Here is an 18219-nt window from a genome sequence, read left to right as displayed (position 1 = left end):
CCTTTCTGTTCATGGTTTAATTGTATCAAGTGAATTTGGTTTGTTTAATGGGTCATTACTAGATCACACATGTATATTTATATAATTTTTGTACTTTGTAACTTGGATCTTATACATTCTATTATTAAAAGCACAGTTTCAGAACACCAACCTCATAAATCAGTAGTAATAGTTCCATTTTGGCTACATAATGTGATTTCACATGTGTAAAACAATTGCGTCAGTACTATGAAACTTTTTAGACCCAGGAAACAATTCACAATTATTTGAGCACCCTAAGACAGTACAGGAATAATTTTACAGAATTAGGCTGAGAAGTGGAAAACTGGTCATCTACAGATTTTAGTGTCTTGGTGAAAAAAGGCCCAAAGTAATAAGTGGCAACCAAAAAAACTCCTTTATAAAGGTTTTCTCCAACCAACCCTACTAAGACATAACCAATAATCAAAAACACACTATAAATATTCAACACATACAAAAAGGCATGGATGTTCATCAGCCTTAAACAATTATAATCAGACCATTCTCTTTTCAACAAAAATTTTAGTGCTTACCAGGTACCAAGCTTTGGAGACCCTAGATTAAAAGATGTACCATTTTGCCTCCAAGGAATCCACTTTCTAGTGGCTTAAGTTGTCAGACGTGTTAACAGATAACATAAGGTGTGATAAGGCAGATATAGAGAGTAGTGTAAGAGTGGCACCTGGCCCTGAGCACAGGCATGAAAAAGAAGTTAGCAAAGCCCAGATGCAAGAAAAGAGCCATGTAGGCAGAGACCCGCAGGACCCTGTCTAAATAAAGAGCTGGATCTGGATGAACTATTTGAAAATCTGCCTTGTTGAAATTAGTAAGGAAGCCTGAAAATGAAGCACAAATTCTTTGCAGTCTGACAGGCTATTCCCTTGCCGCCTTAAAATTATAAATATGAGCTGCCTTAATGCTGACTGAAAATGTCACCACATGCAATTCAATCTTTATTAATCCAAAGTTGTCAGGTAGACTATTTCAAGAAGCTGTATCGGCAACCACCAACAACAAACAGAAGCAAGCAAAATTTTAAGATTTACTTCACGAAGAGAAAGCATGGAATATGTTAACTAAAGAAAGAGTATGCATTCAAATGAACTTATTAACAAGAATCTAACAGCTGCCAGATTACTACTAAGAAATGAAGAGCCTGTTGAAATGGAAACCACTAGAGGAAATAGTTGAACAACTGCTAAAAAGCACAAGAATATCCCTCCCACACACAAAAAAAAGATTCCAAAAATACATCAGCTGGCATTGCTTAATTTGAAAGAATAATACTTCCTGCAGCATGGGAAGTTCCCATGTTAAAACAAAGGTCCAGTTTTGTACTTATTGGTTTTTACATTCACTAATTTGGGCTTTATATGTTTTATATACCATATGCATTTTAGAATCATAAGTGACCTTCATCATCCTCATAAGTGACCAAATCAGGCCAGACATAGACATTACAGAGGCATAGACATCATGCTTATTATATAAAGAATCATGTTATTAGAGTAAAATCTGAGGTATTTCTACATCTCTAAAAAATCATCATTTGCACTAACAAATTTCAGTCTCAAAACAAAGTATGTTAATGTGCATTACTTGCAATTACCAATCAATAAGGAGAGTCTCCTTTGCCTAAAAATTATTTTTTAAAAGCACATTCTGAACATGTTTTATAATGTCAAATTTATATATTTTTCTTCAATATAAGCACATTCCTTATTTGCCACCTTGCAGGATAATATTTAACCATAATATCCGAGATTGCTTTAAACTTATCCCCCCAATATGTTTCCACACTAATTGTCCAAAGCATTGTAAAAGTACTTTATGTTCACATTGGCTGAAAACTATATTATCAAATTTTTTTTTCATGAAAAGGTTAAGCATATAGTGAAAAAAAATGGGTTTTAAGCTAAATGCACCCTGACCGGTTGGCTCAGTGGTAGAATATCAGCCCAGCATGTGGATGTCCCAGGTTTGTTTCCTAGCCAGGGCACACAGGAGAAGCACCCATCAGCTTTTCTACCTCTCTCCCTCTCACTTCTTTCTCTCTCTCTCTCTTTCTTTCTCTCTCTCTCTCTCTCTCTCTCTCTCTCTCTCTCTCTCTCTCTCTCTCTCTTCTCCTGCAGCCATGGCTTGATTGGAAGGAGTTGGCCCTGGGTGCTGAGGATGGCTCCAGGGCCTCAATTGCTGAGCAATGAAGCTGAGCCCCAGATGGGCAGAGCATCATCACCCCCTAGTGGGCTTGCTGGGTAGATCCCAGTGGGGACACATGCAGGAGTCTGTCTCTCTGCCTCCCCTCCTCTTACTGAATAAAAAAAAAAGAAAAATAAATAAATAAAAGAGCTAAATGCTGCCTACAAACTTAAAGTATGTCCACTTATAGCTTGATATTATATGGAGTTCAAAATTCACTATCCAAAAATACAAGCATGTTTTTGGCCTCTATTATGGTTCAGAACAAAATGGTTAATGATAGCCCTGGCTTGATAGCTAAGTTGAGTGTCATCTCAGTGCACCTGGTTGAAGTTTCTTCCCTGGTCAGGGCACATACAAGAGTCAACCAATGAATGCATAAATGAGTGGAGCACAAATCGATGTCTATTTCTCTCTCTCTCTCTCTCTTTCCCCCACCTACCTTTCTCTCTCTAAAAAAAAAAATCGATAATTTTTTTTAAAATGTAACTGTTAATGATATACTTCATAGGTGAGGAGGAAGCATGTGCTTTCTATTATGAAAGAGCCAGGTGAACCATGTCCTTCATGTTATTCATGGGTATGCACTTTGCTGTCTTATATCTTTGAATGAATATTTTGCCTTTAGAAATGTTGTAACAGCCCTGGCCAGAGAACTCGGTTAGAGCATTGGCCGAAGCACAGTGGTTGCCGGATGGATCCCTGGTCAAGGCACATATAGGAACAGATCTCTGTTCCTGTCTCTCTCTCTCTCTCACTTCCTCTCTGGCTAAAATCAATAAATTAAAAAAAAACACAATGTTGTAACAGAAGCATAACTTCTCTTTTTTCTGTAATGCCCCATAGCACCAGATGCAATACTCTGCAATACGGAAATGATCTTTAATCATTTTTGTTTGTTGCCTAAACTTTTTAAATTTAGAATAAGCCCATAATCAGCCTCATGAAGCATCAAATATTTGGTAGGAATTCAATGTGATCAAGGAAGAGTTTTTGAAAAGTTAACCTAGTCATCTTTCTGAAACTTCATCTTGACCATAATATCTCTGTTAAAAATAAATAATAAAATGGAGACAATTATGAATTTAAGTGTCTCACCCAGAGCTACTGGAGAGAATTACCTTGAAGGACTACAAGATACCAATTTGTAAATTTTATAAAGTACAAAGTTAATATTTTTTAATTTGTTGTAAATTTTCTGACTGCTGAGTTTAAATAACAGCTGTTTTGTTTGAATTATTCTGATAACTTACTCTAGAAATACAGTTGACCCTTGTACAACATGGCTTTCAACTGCTCAGGTCCATTTATACGCAATTTTTTTTTTCACTAAATATAGTCAGCACTTCTTATTCATAGTTTTTCATCAGCAGATTTAACCAGACAAATCAAAAACAGTATTTTCACACTTCCAACTTCAGTTTCCCAACTCTAAATTTTCCTCATGGTTGGTTGAATCCATGGATTCAAAGTGACAACTGTAGAGTCAAAAGTCATACACAAATATTTGACACTACTTACCCTCACATTGTTCAAAGTCAACTCTATTTGTGATTTGGGGTTTCCAGACAAGTCTTAGGATGTATCCCTCATACATATCTCCTGCCTTACTTCTTGTCAGTCTTTTCCAAGCCTTGCTCACAAGGACTACACCACATTCACACAGCCTATTCTCAGTCATACAGTACCAATTAGAGACCTTCAACCTTTCTCCACCTTCTCATGTCTATAATCATTTACAATGGTGAGTCACTTGAAAGGTTTAAACAGAGAAATAGCATAAACAGATTTATATTTTATAAAAGGCACTTTCAAAAGTAAGTTTCCAATCGGGTTTAATGAAGTACCTCTTTCTATGCTCTCATTGTCCCATAAGCATGTTTATTAAGATTTCAGAGACAACAAAACCCAGATCCTCAAATCCCCTATCTTCTCCCTTCACATCTTAAGCTCTTTTAATTATTGGGCCTCTTTAGGATGCTCTCCCCCACCTTAGATGATTCTAGTTTTTTCAATAGCAACCGAAGCCACTTCCTTTTCCAAGTAAGATGGAGTAAAAGAGAATGGATTTATCTTTTTTATGGAAAAAAAAAGAACTTCAAAAGGGAAAAATATATGAAATGACAACTCTAAAGATACTGAGCATCAGACAATGACAAACAGTGACTTCTAAGAGACATGGAAAAAAAGTGAATCCTACAATTGCCTAAGCTCAGTGCCTAGGAAATTCTATAAACTCTGATTCAGAGAGAGAGAATCTATGCCTGATGAGATAAGATGACAGTGGAACCCTATTCTCTACACTTCCTGAACTTGTGTGGCTTTTTTCTTCAGGTTTCAGTCATTATTTCTTTAAATAGGTTCTCAGTCCCTTGCTCTCTTTCTTCTCCTACTGGTACTCCTATAATGTTGTACTTAATATTGACCTAGGGGTCCCTTAGACTAGTGTCATTTTTTTAAATTATTTTTACTACTCCAATTGGGTGTTTTCTTTTACCTTGTCACTGTGATCCTCTGCTTCTTGTAATCTGCTGTTCATTCTTCTAGTGTATTCTTCATTTCAATTATTGTATTCTTCACTTCTGATAACCTACCGAATTGAAGAAGATATTTGCCAACAATACATCCAGGAAGGGGTTAATATCCACAATTTATAAAAACTCATAGAGCTCAACACCAAAAAAAAAAAAATCTATATAGAAAACGGGCGAAAGACCTGAATATACACTTCTCAAAAGAGGACACACAGATGAACAATAGACATATGAAAAAAAGCTTAGTGACACTAATCATCAGAGAAATGCACATTAAAACCACAATGAGCTATCACATCACACCTATCAGAATGCTTATCACCAATAAATCAAGAAGCAACAACTGTTGCTTGGAGGTGTGGAAAAAAAGAACCTTCATGCACTGTTGATGGAAATGCAGGTTGGTACAGCCATTATGAAAACTATGAAAAACAGAATGGAAGGTCCTCAAAAATTAAAAATGGAACCGCCTCATGATCCAGCAATTCCACTTCTGGATATATATATATCCAAAGAAACCCAAAACACTGATTTGAAAGAATATATACACTATGTTCACTGCAGCATGACTTCTAATAGCCAGTATATGGAAGCAACCCAAGTGCTCACCAATAGACGAGAAATACATATATGCAACAAAGTATTACTTGACAAAAAAAAAAAAGAACAAATATCTCACCATTTGTGACAACATAGATGAACCTGGAGTGTATTATGTTAAGCAAAATAAGATAAAGACACATACCATATGATTTCACTTATATGTGTAATCTAAAGAACCAAATAAATGAACAAACAGAAACAGACTCAGATATACAGAGGAAAAACTGAGATAGCCAAATACGAGGGGTGTTGGGGACACTGGGTGAAAAAGTTGAAGGGATTGAGAAATACTGATTGGTGGTGACAAAATAATCCTGAGGATGTAAAGTACAGCACAGGGAACATAGTCAAGAATATTGTAATTACTATGTATGGCATCAAATGGGTACTTAAATTATAATTATTGAGGGCATCACTTTGTAAATTACATAATTGTACAGCTGAAACTAATATAAAATAATATTGCATATCAGCTGTAATTGAAAAATAAAATTTTTTAAAATGACAGTGGGAGTTCAGAGACACCAAAGCAGCTAGAGTTCATCAAGAGAAAGACTGCTGAGAACTGTAAGACGAGAGTACTAAGATCTGAGAAGCAGCCCCTTCATGTTTTCAGCTGGGGCTGACTGGAGCGCAGGTGTGAGGAATCTACCCAAGACTAAGGAAAGAAACATCCAAAAAGATTAGAGGGGAGAAAAAGCCAGAGTTCACATGGGTCCCACTAGTCAGAACTGAAAACCTCAAAAAGGTTTTGCCCAATAGTGTGGAAACAGCTCCAGAGTAAGTGCAGTGTATCTAGGTAATTCTACCTGACAAAGCTTAATGGCAAGACTCAAAAGGATCAAACTCCTAAATTATTAAACTGTGTCCCATAATAAAACTCAACAGTAATTTTAGGAATATGAAACTATCTAGCAGCAACAAGGTAAAATTCAAAATGTATGTCATCCAGTAAAAATTAGCAAGTATGTGAAGAAACAAATTTCACCCATAATGAGTAAGAAAAAATGCCTATCAGTTGGAATTGACCTAGAAATTACACAAATGATAAAATTAGTAGACAAGGACAATAAAAACAGTTATAACTAAATGCATTCCATCTGTTCAAGAACTTAAAAGAGAACTGAACTGGCTAATTAGAGACACAAAAGATACAAAAATATAGTCACCTCAAACTTAAAGAGCTATAAAGTGCTATGCTGGCAAAGAAAATGCAGAAACCATTGTATATAAAAAGACAAAAATATATTAAAAGTAAAGGAACCAATAACCTCAGAAGAATTTAAGACATTTATCATTTTTATAATTTTTGCCTTAAGTAATTTTTTAAAAGAGTGTAAAGAAATAGTAGGTTTTTGTTTCCACGCCTTCTCATTTACATTCTATGTTTTAAAAACTGATGTTGTTGTTTACAAATTACCCAGTCTAGGGTAATTTGTTATGGTAGTCCAAACTGACTAAGACAATATACCTACTAGTGGTTGCATTAGACTTTAATAAAAATTAAATCTCAAGGATTTTATATTTCGGTCTTTTATTTATCATTTTCATTCTCACCTATATACCCCTCCAAAAAACCTGCAATCATCTATTGTCCACTGGTAAAACAATAGTGGCAAATTTATCACTTCATAATCCTAGTGTTCTTTGTGATAAATTAGCAAATTAGGCATCTGTTTGCATTCTATGCAAACTTTCAGCATGAGAATTCAGTGGAACTAGAAAACTTAATCTCTATTAAAAAGTACATCTTGTGCAACATTTTGGCAGATGGTTTGCAAACTAAATGTACACAAATGAGTCAATTTCCTTTTATTACCCATAAATATTGTGTACAACCAGACATTTCATTGTTTACCAATCCTGGTTTATAATTTTTATGCAAAGTATATTGATTTAGATAACTCTAAACTACTCAATGATATTAAATGTCATTGCAAAAAATATATAATTAACAGTAATTTCTCCAACAAGAAATACTCAAGTTTATAAAAAAAAGAATATTTTATCAAATAGTGATCTAGGATGACAATCACCACTATAATTTAGAAGTATGAATATAGTTACATACAATGGCTAGACTATTTTAAAATTTGTTTCTTGCCCTGACCAGATAGTTCAGTTGGTTGGAGCATCATCACAAAACACAGAGGTTATCAGTTTGATACCCGGTCAGGGCATACACAGGAACAGATTAAAGTCCCTGTCTCTCTCTCTCTCTCATTCTCTTCCTTTCTCTCTCTAAAATCAATAAAATAAATATTTAAAAATTTTCTTTCTTGCAAAGGTTTTTACCTCTCTACACAATGCTTTACAGAAAATGATTTAAATAATATTTCTCCATTATAAGCAATATAATATTAAGGTGATGAAATTATTAAGTTGAATTGTGTGTGTATATATATATATTAAATAGTGTGTAAAGTATGAAGTCACCGGCATTCATAATAAATATTTCAGATATAATAGCTTTTATTTTTAAGTATCTCAACATTTTATGTTTTATATTTAGTTTGTTAATCATGGAAAATATATATAACATAAAATATAGCATTTTAACCATTTAAAGTGTACAATTTAGTGGCCTTAAGTACATTCAAATTTTCATGCAATCATCAACACTATCTATCTCCAGAACATTTTCATCATACCAAACTAAAACTCCATATTCATTAAAATTCCATATTATTCACCTTGTCCCCAACTCCTTGTAATTACTATTCTGTCTCTATGAATTTTACTATTCTAGATAGTTAATGTTAGTAGAATCATGATACATTTTTATCTCCTTTTGTGTATATTCCAGAGATATTTTTTGTGGTTATTTTATTATTTATTTTATATATGATTATTATATTATATAATATATTTTTATATCTTTTCTTTGTGATGGGATATATATAACATCCAAAACTTGTAACAGTCTAATTTGAATAAATACCAACTTAACTTCTTCTATATAGCTGCACCCCTTTAGACATAGAAATTTCATCTTCATACATTGTGTATGCACTAACAGAGATTAATAATTATTTCTATGCATTTGTTGTTGGAAGAAAATTAAAAGTGGAGTTATAAACCAAAATTACAATGACACTGGCTTTGACACTTGTTCATGAAGTTACCCTTTACTGGAAATCCTTATATTTCCATATGACTTCAAGTTACTATATAGTGTCCTTGAGCATTTTTTGTAAATGTGGATCTAATGGTAATAAACTCCCCAAGCTTTTATATACCTGGGAATGTTTTCATTTCTCCTTCATTTTTGAAGGATGGTTTTCCAAGATATTAATTTCTTGGCTGACATTATTTCCTACAAGATCTGGTAAGAAATTAGCTGATAACTTTATTGAGAAGTCCTTGTATGTGACAAGTTGCTTCTCTCCTACAGATTTCAACATTTTCTCTTTGTCTTTGGCCATTGACACTTTGATTATATTGTGTCTCAAAGTGGGTCTCTTTAGATTTATCTTACTTGAAGTTCATTGAACTTCTTGGATTTACTGATTCAGAAATTCCATCAAATTTGGGGAGTTTTCAGCCACTACTTCTTCAAATAACCTCTCTGCACTGCTCTCCCTCCCTTTTCTTTGATGCTCTAGAATAGATGATGATTCACATGTCCCTTTGGCTTCATTTACTTTTATTTAATTTCTTTCTTTCTGTTCTTCTAACTCATAATTTATTTTTTTCTTCTTTTTTTTCCAAGAGACAGACAGGCAGACAGAAATGTAGAGAAATGAAAAGCATCAACTCTTTTTTGAGGCATTTTAGTTGTTCATATGTAGACATGATAAAGCAGATTAATGTTACTTAACTAGTTAGTTCTCAAATTATAACACAAACAAAGCCCTGTACTGATAGTATCACACTTTTTTTTTATTATTTTATACTTCTTTTTACCTGTTATCCCAATTACTCTCATAAAAACTAAATTGAACCATATGGTACGGTCAGTTGCCATGTGATACAAAACACGTTTTTCTACCAGAATGGCTGGAGCAGAGTTACAGAAGAAGGCCTTATGGTTCCATATCCTAAACCTTTAGATGAGGGCAGAGGTGAGCTCAGAAGAGGGAATAAGATAGCTAGGGATGAAGAATGCCCTTCTGAATTGGAGCAGTGACTATCTGTTAACCAGTATGGATGGATTTCAATATAATAATAACAGAACTAGGGCAAACTGGCTTATGTACAATCAGATCATTCCCTGACTTTTTATTTGTATCCCTAATGCTTCTAGGATAATTTTTCAAACCATAGCATATGTTTGGATAAATCTAATCTCTTCTTTAAAAAAAAAAACTGTAAAGCACCTGACCAGGTGGTGGTGTAGTGGATAGAGCATCGAACTGGGACCCAGAGGATCCAGATTCAAAACCCTAAGGTCACCAGCTTGAGAGCGGGATCATCTGGTTTGAGCACAGCTCACCAGCTTGAACCCAAGGTTGCTGGTATGAGCAAGGGGTCACTTGGTCTGCTGTAGACCCCTGGGTCAAAGTACATATGAGAAAGCAATCAATGAACAACTAAGGTGCCGCAATGAAGAATCTATGCTTCTCGTTTCTCTCCCTTTCTTTCTGTCTGCCCCTATCTGTTCCTCTGTCTGTCTCTATCTCTGGCACACACACACACACACACACACACACACACATAATAAAATGTAAAGCAATTTACCTAGCAACACTTCCTGCTTTAGGAATCTGATGGGCAAACTGGTTGCTAGGCAAAAACTAATTCTTTTTAGGAACAACCAAAATGAGCAGGTCACCTTTTTTTCCAACAAAAAACAAAGCCTTACACCTATAGAGGACTGCCCAAAAACAGGTTTGGAGGATTTCACTGGGGTCTCTTATCAACACTGTTCATAATTAGATAACTAAGACTTATTCTTATTTAAGTACACAAAGGAGAAACTGCAGGAGAGTTTATCACATCACAACTAATGAGAGAAACAACATTCAGGCAAAACTACAAGGAGTGATTTTTTAAAATCACCTTCTTTTCCAATACTTTGCATTTTAATATTCATATGTTAGAAATACTATGTTATTCAAACTAGGATACAGAGTGGCATGCCAAAGGTTATATTTCCACAGGATAAATAAAGCATGTCCTTCTTGAATATCTAAGTAAAAATAAACATAGATTTATCTCTGAACAGAATCTAATATTACACAAATTGTTAAGAAAATATGAGACAAAGAAATAAATTTTTATAATTATGGAGTACTGCATTATATTTCAGTCTTAGATACCCTGATGGTGGGGGCTATACTCCTTAAATATTCTCTACCCTGGCTGTTGCACTAATCTCTTTAATGACAAAAAAACAAAAAACACTGCAAAAGCTAGCAGTTTAAAATAACAGTGATTTGTTATTTCTCACCATTTCATGGGTTGTCAATTTGAACATTTTTTTCAGTCACACTTGGGACCACTCATATACCTGCCATTACTTGATGGCTCCACTGGGGCCGGAAACCAAGATGGCCACACTCACATGTAAAAGCTGATGCTGGCAACTTATTCAGAAGCTTTGGTTGTCCTGCATTTGGCTTCTTATCCCCAATAGGATAGTCAGGGTTTTTTACAGGATGGTGGTTTTAAGCTTCCAATAAGGTAAAAAGCTACAAGAACTCTCAGTACATATTCCAGGACTTACTCTATGTGATTTGTGTCACACTCTATTAGTCAAGGCAGTCATAGGCCAACCTTAATTTAAATTGCATAGAAATATATTCAACCTCTTGTTTAGAGAATCAGCTAATTCATAATGCAAAGGTGCATGGGTATTAAGAGTTATGATTGCGTTCATTGTTGTAACAATCTACCATGGGGTTTTTAAGTTAATTTGGCAGACTCTAGTGAGTCAAATGTCATCCACTTTACAAGTTCTTAGGAGTGCAAACGCTTCAATTTAGTGAAATGAATACCAATTATTTGGTATAAAATCTACCCTAAGGCTTCATTGTATTTTTAGTTTGGGAGGTAAAGACAACACAAGAAAGGTTTTCGTTAGCAAAGATATGTCTTTAATTAAGAGAAAGTCAGAAAGAATGTGGGCCATTCCTAAGATGTTTCCCAAAGTGAATATAAGCAGAAGCCAAAAGCCCCAAGTCTACTGAATACTAATTCCTAAAGGACCAAGACTATCACTGGTAAAAGTCTCCAAGATTTTGAAATATGTAAACCTTCCAATGTGTGCTATTTTTTATCCTTTGTGTACCCAAACTATCTAAAAGGTACAGCAAAGATATATTTACACACAGATATCTTTGGTGTACCTTTATGAGAGGATAAGAAGTAAGTGTGGATAGCAATCATTAGCTACTAAAAACCAGACTTACTATCTTCTGCTCTGGTGCTGTCTCTTATCATTCTTCTTCCTCAGAATGCTGAGTAAAGGAAAGAGAACAGCATAGATAGTTGTCCTAGGCCTCAGAAGGAAACTTAGAGAACAACCTTCAGTAAGGAGTCTGTGCCAACTAAAACTGGCCAACCGTTCCTAATGCCTTTTTTTTTTTTACCAACTCTTCTTTCAGGCCCCCTCAGCATCAGCTACATCACCAAGAAAACATGATCATAAGCATTCTAAGGACTCAATAGATAACTTTTAGAACTTCATTACTGGCTGATTCAATCCAAATTATATTAGTTTAAGAAAACATAGAATAAGCTATGCCAGTTGAAAAGGATAAGAGAGAGTTTTAGAGGAAAGTTCATTAAGTGATGAAAATAAAATTTAGCAATGCGGGTCGGTGGGGACCATAAACACAAGAATGACATATTTTCGCAACCCTAAGGCTTTACAAGGCTTCATCTCATACAGAGTTTAAGACAGCATTATAATATATAAATAAGTAATATATAATATATAAATCACTAGAAGCCCATTTGCTCTCAGTATTACTCAAGGCGATTGTGGGCATTGCTGTGCCAGTTCGACTACGTCTTCATGTTTGAGAAACTGCATTTTTCTCTTATTCTTCCCACGTAACATGATAAAAGGAGATGGAGCAAGAAAAGCTGATAACTTTTAAGGTAAATCATATTGGAACCTTCTATTTTGACATTATGATTTTATTTATTAATATTTAACTTACATAAATATTGTATTATAATAGCCACCAAAATGATACGTGAGAATTATTTGATACAACTAAGGTATATATTGATGGTGAAATCTTTATGATAACAGTCAATGTGGAGAACAGTATTCTTCCCTCACTCTGTATTATAAAATGGCTCTTTTTTATGGAAAATGTAAGCTTAGAAAATATATCTTATGAGGGGGATACATAAAAAGAAGTGTGCACATGCAAAAGTGCTGTACAGGATGTCTTAGTGTTGAGGTGAAACAATTAGAAAAAGACAGGAAAGGAAGTTTTTGCTTACTTCTTAAATAACACTGGATAATGAGTTGCAAAATAGAAATTAAAATAGAAAACTAATGCTAAGAAACTCTTGACAAGCCTAAATAGCTGGCAAACACAAACTGTTTTATATTTCCACACTTATTCTCCTCTTCTCAGTGTGGATCCTTGATTTCCTCTTATAGAATTAATTCTAACTCCAGTGGCTAACACAATTCATAGTCACAGTTCTGTAGTCTGGGAATGAGCATCAAATCACGCCTGATGAAATATACTAGGGTGTTCATAGAGATGTGCTTCTTAGTCTTCCAATTACACAGTGAGACACTAACCAAGAGTCTTAGTTGCTGTGCTTTGAGATCCATAGGCACATTGGCACCAAGGCCAGGCTTTCCCACAGTCTCCTCCAAAACCAATGACTGAGTAGAGGGCAGGCTGCCCCTTGTGAGAAATAAGAAGCTTCTTATGGTTTGACACTGGCTCAAGGATTACCAATAGCCTCTGGAACCTTTGTTATGTTGTATGGCAGACTAAGGAACTCCCCCTCCAACCTTCTCTTTCTTTCCCTTCCAGGATCAGATTTGCTTTGGATCTAATGGCAATCACAGACTTTTTGAGTTCCCTCCCCCGTTTTCTATCACACAGTCATTTCTTCTAAAAATATTTATGAACTTTTTAATTCTGCCTTGATGTCTGTCACTCAGAAATCCTGAACTAGCACATGCTCCATAGATGTGAAAAAAGGATTACTACCTTTTACTCCATTCTTAATTTCCTCTCATTTATAGTCTCACAAACCTTAATTCATATAATTGAATTTCTTCTGTTCTTTGTTCATTGTTGTGGGCTCCCAGGTGATAACTTACTACTCAGTGTTCCAACAATAATTGTGGCCTTTCTGTTCAAGCACAGAATTTTTAGACACAACTGTTTATTAAATTTATCTTCAGTCTAAGTGTAGCTCCCTTTCCATAAAACTCCCTCTGATTGAACTGGATCCTCTTGTTACAACAACACACTACTTCATGTAATTTCCCCACTGCCCATTGGATGGTAACCATAAACTGTTGAAAACCCATGGGTATTTTGCCTGATCATCAGATTACTCTCACAACCAGTGATTTTTTTAGGTCATTGACCACCTCATCTTCAGTGAATAGATCCAACAATTCTAAATGCTGCTCTACCCACATGTCTTACCAATCCCAGAATATGGCTGAAACATTTACTTAAAATTCTTAAATAAAATATTCATTGGCTATATATAAAACACATCTAATAATAAATAAGGAATAGCAGAAAAGAATGAATATACTTCCTTAGAATGAAATTTCTTCAAGGAGAAAAATCAAAGTTATTGGACCTATGTGTTGATTAAATTGAAAACAAAATGGTTGTCTTAAATATACTGTATTTGAAGACAGAATTTCCTAGCTTCCTTTGTATCAATGTGTTTGTGTAAATGTAAATTTAGATTTGCTCATTACAGAATAATTATTAAGGTAAAATGAAATAGGATTCTATTTCTTATAAAACATTAAGCAGTATGAAACTCTTGATATTCAATCATTGCTAAATTGAACTGAATCTTCCTCTGGGTCACATGTAAACAAAACATAACTTATTAACTGATTATGACCCAGGACTATATTTTACCCAATCCTTGGTCCCACTAAGATAATCGGTGGTGCCTTTGCATCAAAATAATGTCACATTATCGTCAATGTACTGTTTCTGAATCAGTGACTGGTTTTCCTGTTAACAATAATGTTGCCCATTTGTCAGAGGGTCAGGCAAGAGAAGGTAACTTGTTGCTTGCTGTTTAACTTTATGAAAAAAAGTCATAAAGTTTTGGAAAGTATAAAGAAATATTGGTGGTAATAGTCTTAAAACCTCAACTATCTTTACAAGTTCATTAAAGACATCCTCTTCAAAGAAAGAGAACTAACCACTGGCTCAAGGTGTCCATCTAGCATATCATATGTGAGCTGTGATGACTGGCCTGTAATATGTCAAATACAAGCCAAGTTACAAAGAAGTCTGTTGAAATGATTTATAAAAATACCTTACTTCTATGTGTAAATATCACTACATGTTCTCTTAATGTTATACTAAGTGGAGTCAGATAATATCTGAGCAGATTGTTGGCTAATTTCAACTAATTAACACCAACCTTTAACTATAAATGGAAATTTATCTCCACAATAAAAATCTTTTTGATAGCTCTTTACCATACATTTTGTTCACTATTTTCTGGGGTAGACTTCAACAATTGAAACTATTCTTCAGGAGACAGCTTTTTATCTCTATGAAAATAATTTCTTTGGTCTACAACTTTAAACAGAAGACAGCCTTTCACTATTTTGTAGTTGAACCTAGATTTTTTTAAACACTTCTGTGGGAAATTTTGACCATGGTTGAGAATAAAAAAACTAGCACACCAAAACACAAAACAAAGTAAACTACATGGTTTGAAGTGAGTGCAAAGGAATTTGGATCTATCTAAGAATAGAGAGATTTGAAAATCAAAAACAAGAAAATAAATTTATTTTTAATATTTGGTAAATAAAGAGCTTGCAGGCCAACTAAATATTGCATATGCTAAATTTCATTAGAGATTGAGCGTTATAAAAAACAAGACTACAAAACTGTCATAGACCTGAGGTGGCTAAGAAAACATAACAACTAAGTATAATGTCATATCCTTGAATGAATCTTGGAAAAAGAAAAGGTCACAGTAGAAAACATGGGAACATCCAAGTAAACTCTGGAGTTGAGTCAATAGTAATATACCAATGTTACCCTTAGTCTGGACTAATGTATCACAGTCATGTAAAATATTAACATTAGAGGAAGCTTGATTGTTCAAACAGGATTCACTTGGTAAAATTTTACACTAATTTACTCTATTTCTTAAATACATTTTTTCCCAACATGTGAAAGAGAATTGGAATATTGATATTTACAAAGCAATTGTTTTACAATAATTTAAATTCTTAAAGGATCTAGCATTCAGTATGAATTTTTAATAGATCATGTGACCATTGTACCTAGAATAGATATATCACCATGAAGTAAAATCAATGCTACCACACTTGCCTATTCAAACAGCCTTCCCTTTCATAGCCAGTTTCATCTTGTCCTTTAAAATAAGAAAGGGCACAAAATTTAGCTACAGGAATGGAAGGTATTGTCAGAAGAAATGTGGGAGTAGAATGATTGATATCTTGAGGAATTAGCACCATTATAGTCACATATTATCTACATAATTTTTTACTGTGTTCAGGAAAGCTACTCAATACTATACTTTTGTAGTAAAAATTCAACTTTTATTAGTAGTACTTATAAGTCTTTCACCCTAAATCTCAATCTTTTACTATAAGGGATTCGAAAGCATTTTTTAAATGGTTTAACACAACTGGTTTTTTAACACCTGACTCTCTAGACTCAGCACTAATGGAATGGTGGCTGGATGCAAGAAAACTAGACATTTGTGTAAGATACATGATGAGACAATGTCTGCCTAGGGCAGGCAGAATCAGGGTTACAAGGTAAGGCAGTAAATCCCTTTCATGTATTCAACTTGGCTTGTTTCTGACCAGCAAGTCCTGGCATCTGAGGTGGAACATTCCTAACAGATATCTATTCACAGTGACAGCAATTGTCACACTTTACCCATACCCATATAACCATTGCTTTACAGCATTTGGATTAATGTGACTTAATAGGAGAAACAATTTGACATGTGGAATAATTAACCCCTTCAGACATATTTACTTGTCCTGGCTTATTGGAAATCTAACTTTGTATGTACCTTATAAATTCAAGTTCAGTATTTTAAATTTTAACTTCTCAGTCTCACAATATATGTGCTTTTATGAAATTATAAATTTAGAGTTTAAATACTTTTAATATCATGAGAGCTTTTAATTAAAACTTTAAAAGGTAGTATTTCAAAAATGTTAGAAATAAAACTCATAATTTTAATATATATATATTTCTTTAGACTCAGTATTTTACCATTTTTATAAAGTAGTTCATGAACATGAATAATTAAATTATAATGGCACAAAAATCTAGTCTCCCCCCACCACATCCCTTTCTCTGAGTCCATTCTTTAGAAGTTCTTATTTTGTTTTTAGATGTCCTGGTGGTATCACCATAATGATAAAGGCTCTGTATATATCTCTATTTCTTGGTGTATTAGTCAAGTCCCAAGATCTGCAAGGTAAGTCAACAAGTAGACGACCCAGGAGGGCTGATGGCTTAGTTTCAGTCTGGAGGCTGGCAGGCACAAGAGACAGTATGAAATGACATCTCCAGTTGAGTCTAAAGACAGGAAAAAGCCAATGTCTCATTTTAAAGGCAGTCCTGTGGGAGAAATTCTCTTATTCAAGGAAGAGTCAGCCTTTTTGTTTTATTCAGGCCTTCAACCGGTTGGAAAAGGCCTAACCACATTAGAGAAAGCAATCTGCTTTAATTCTGTCTATCTCTTTAAATGTCAATCTTATCCTAAAACATGCTCACAGAAACACCCAGAATAATGTTTGATCAACTACCCCAGCACTCCATGGTCAGTCAAGTTGACACATAAAGTGAACCACCATATGTGGTTTATCAACTTTACCTGTTTATTTTCTCTAACAAGCAGGGATGGTATTAATTGACACAGCTAAGAACCAGTTCCTACATATTGCTCCCATCTTTCCTCCTCCTGCCCCAGCTCCTCCCCACCTACATGTATTGGCTATATTTTAAATTTTTAGTCCAACCCTGATTATCTGTATAAAGTTATATACGTTATATACCTAAACTTTTTACTTGCTCTTTTGATCTTAGCTACAGTTTCTTTTATTTTTCTTTTTTTTTCTTTTTTTCTTTAATTTTTAATTCAGAGACAGAAAGAGACAGGGATGGACAGACAGACTGGAAGAGAGAGAGATGAGAAGCCTCAACTTGTCGTTGTGGCACTTTAGTTATTCATTGATTGCTATCTCATATGTGCCTTGACTGGGGACGCCAGCTGAGCCACTGACCCCTTGCTCAGGTGAGTGACCTTGGGCTGCAAGCCAGCAAATCTGGGCTCAAGTCAGTGACCATGGGATCACCATGTCTATGATCCCATGCTTATGACTGCGACTCCGCGCTCAAGCTGGTGAGCTCATGCACTCAAGCCGGCCACCTCAGGGTTTCAAACCTGGGTCCTCAGTCTCCCAGGTTGATGCTCTTCCCATCGTTTCACCGCCTGGTCAGGCTAGCTACTGTTTCTTAACATCTTATTAAGTACCACTCTACACTAATCTTCTGTCTCCACCTTCTCACACCTGTCAGCTTGATTATCACATGTATATTGTCAAGGTTTAAAATATTTACATCCTATTCTGTAAGCATAATTAAAATTTTGGTGCTTCATTTGGAAAATTAGAACTTAATAAACAATATTTACAATATGATGATTGTGTAATAGCTACTAATTCTAAAAT

At 34.7% G+C, this 18219-nt stretch overlaps 1 protein-coding gene across 1 annotated transcript in view; it reads right to left on the bottom strand.

Moving 5' to 3' along the window:
- ARHGAP24 (Rho GTPase activating protein 24) overlaps nt 1–18219 on the bottom strand; it is an 865538-nt gene that overhangs the window by 743883 nt on the left and 103436 nt on the right. The window contains exon 2 of the mRNA XM_066387190.1: nt 4718–4810. The gene's annotated coding sequence lies outside the window, so the exon portion shown is untranslated. The remainder of the gene's footprint in view (nt 1–4717; nt 4811–18219) is intronic.

The sequence above is a fragment of the Saccopteryx leptura genome, chromosome 5 (assembly GCF_036850995.1).
Source record: "Saccopteryx leptura isolate mSacLep1 chromosome 5, mSacLep1_pri_phased_curated, whole genome shotgun sequence".
Lineage (NCBI taxonomy): Eukaryota > Metazoa > Chordata > Mammalia > Chiroptera > Emballonuridae > Saccopteryx > Saccopteryx leptura.
The sequence above is the reverse complement of the archived record's forward strand: the minus strand, read 5'-3'. Positions and strand labels throughout refer to the sequence as shown.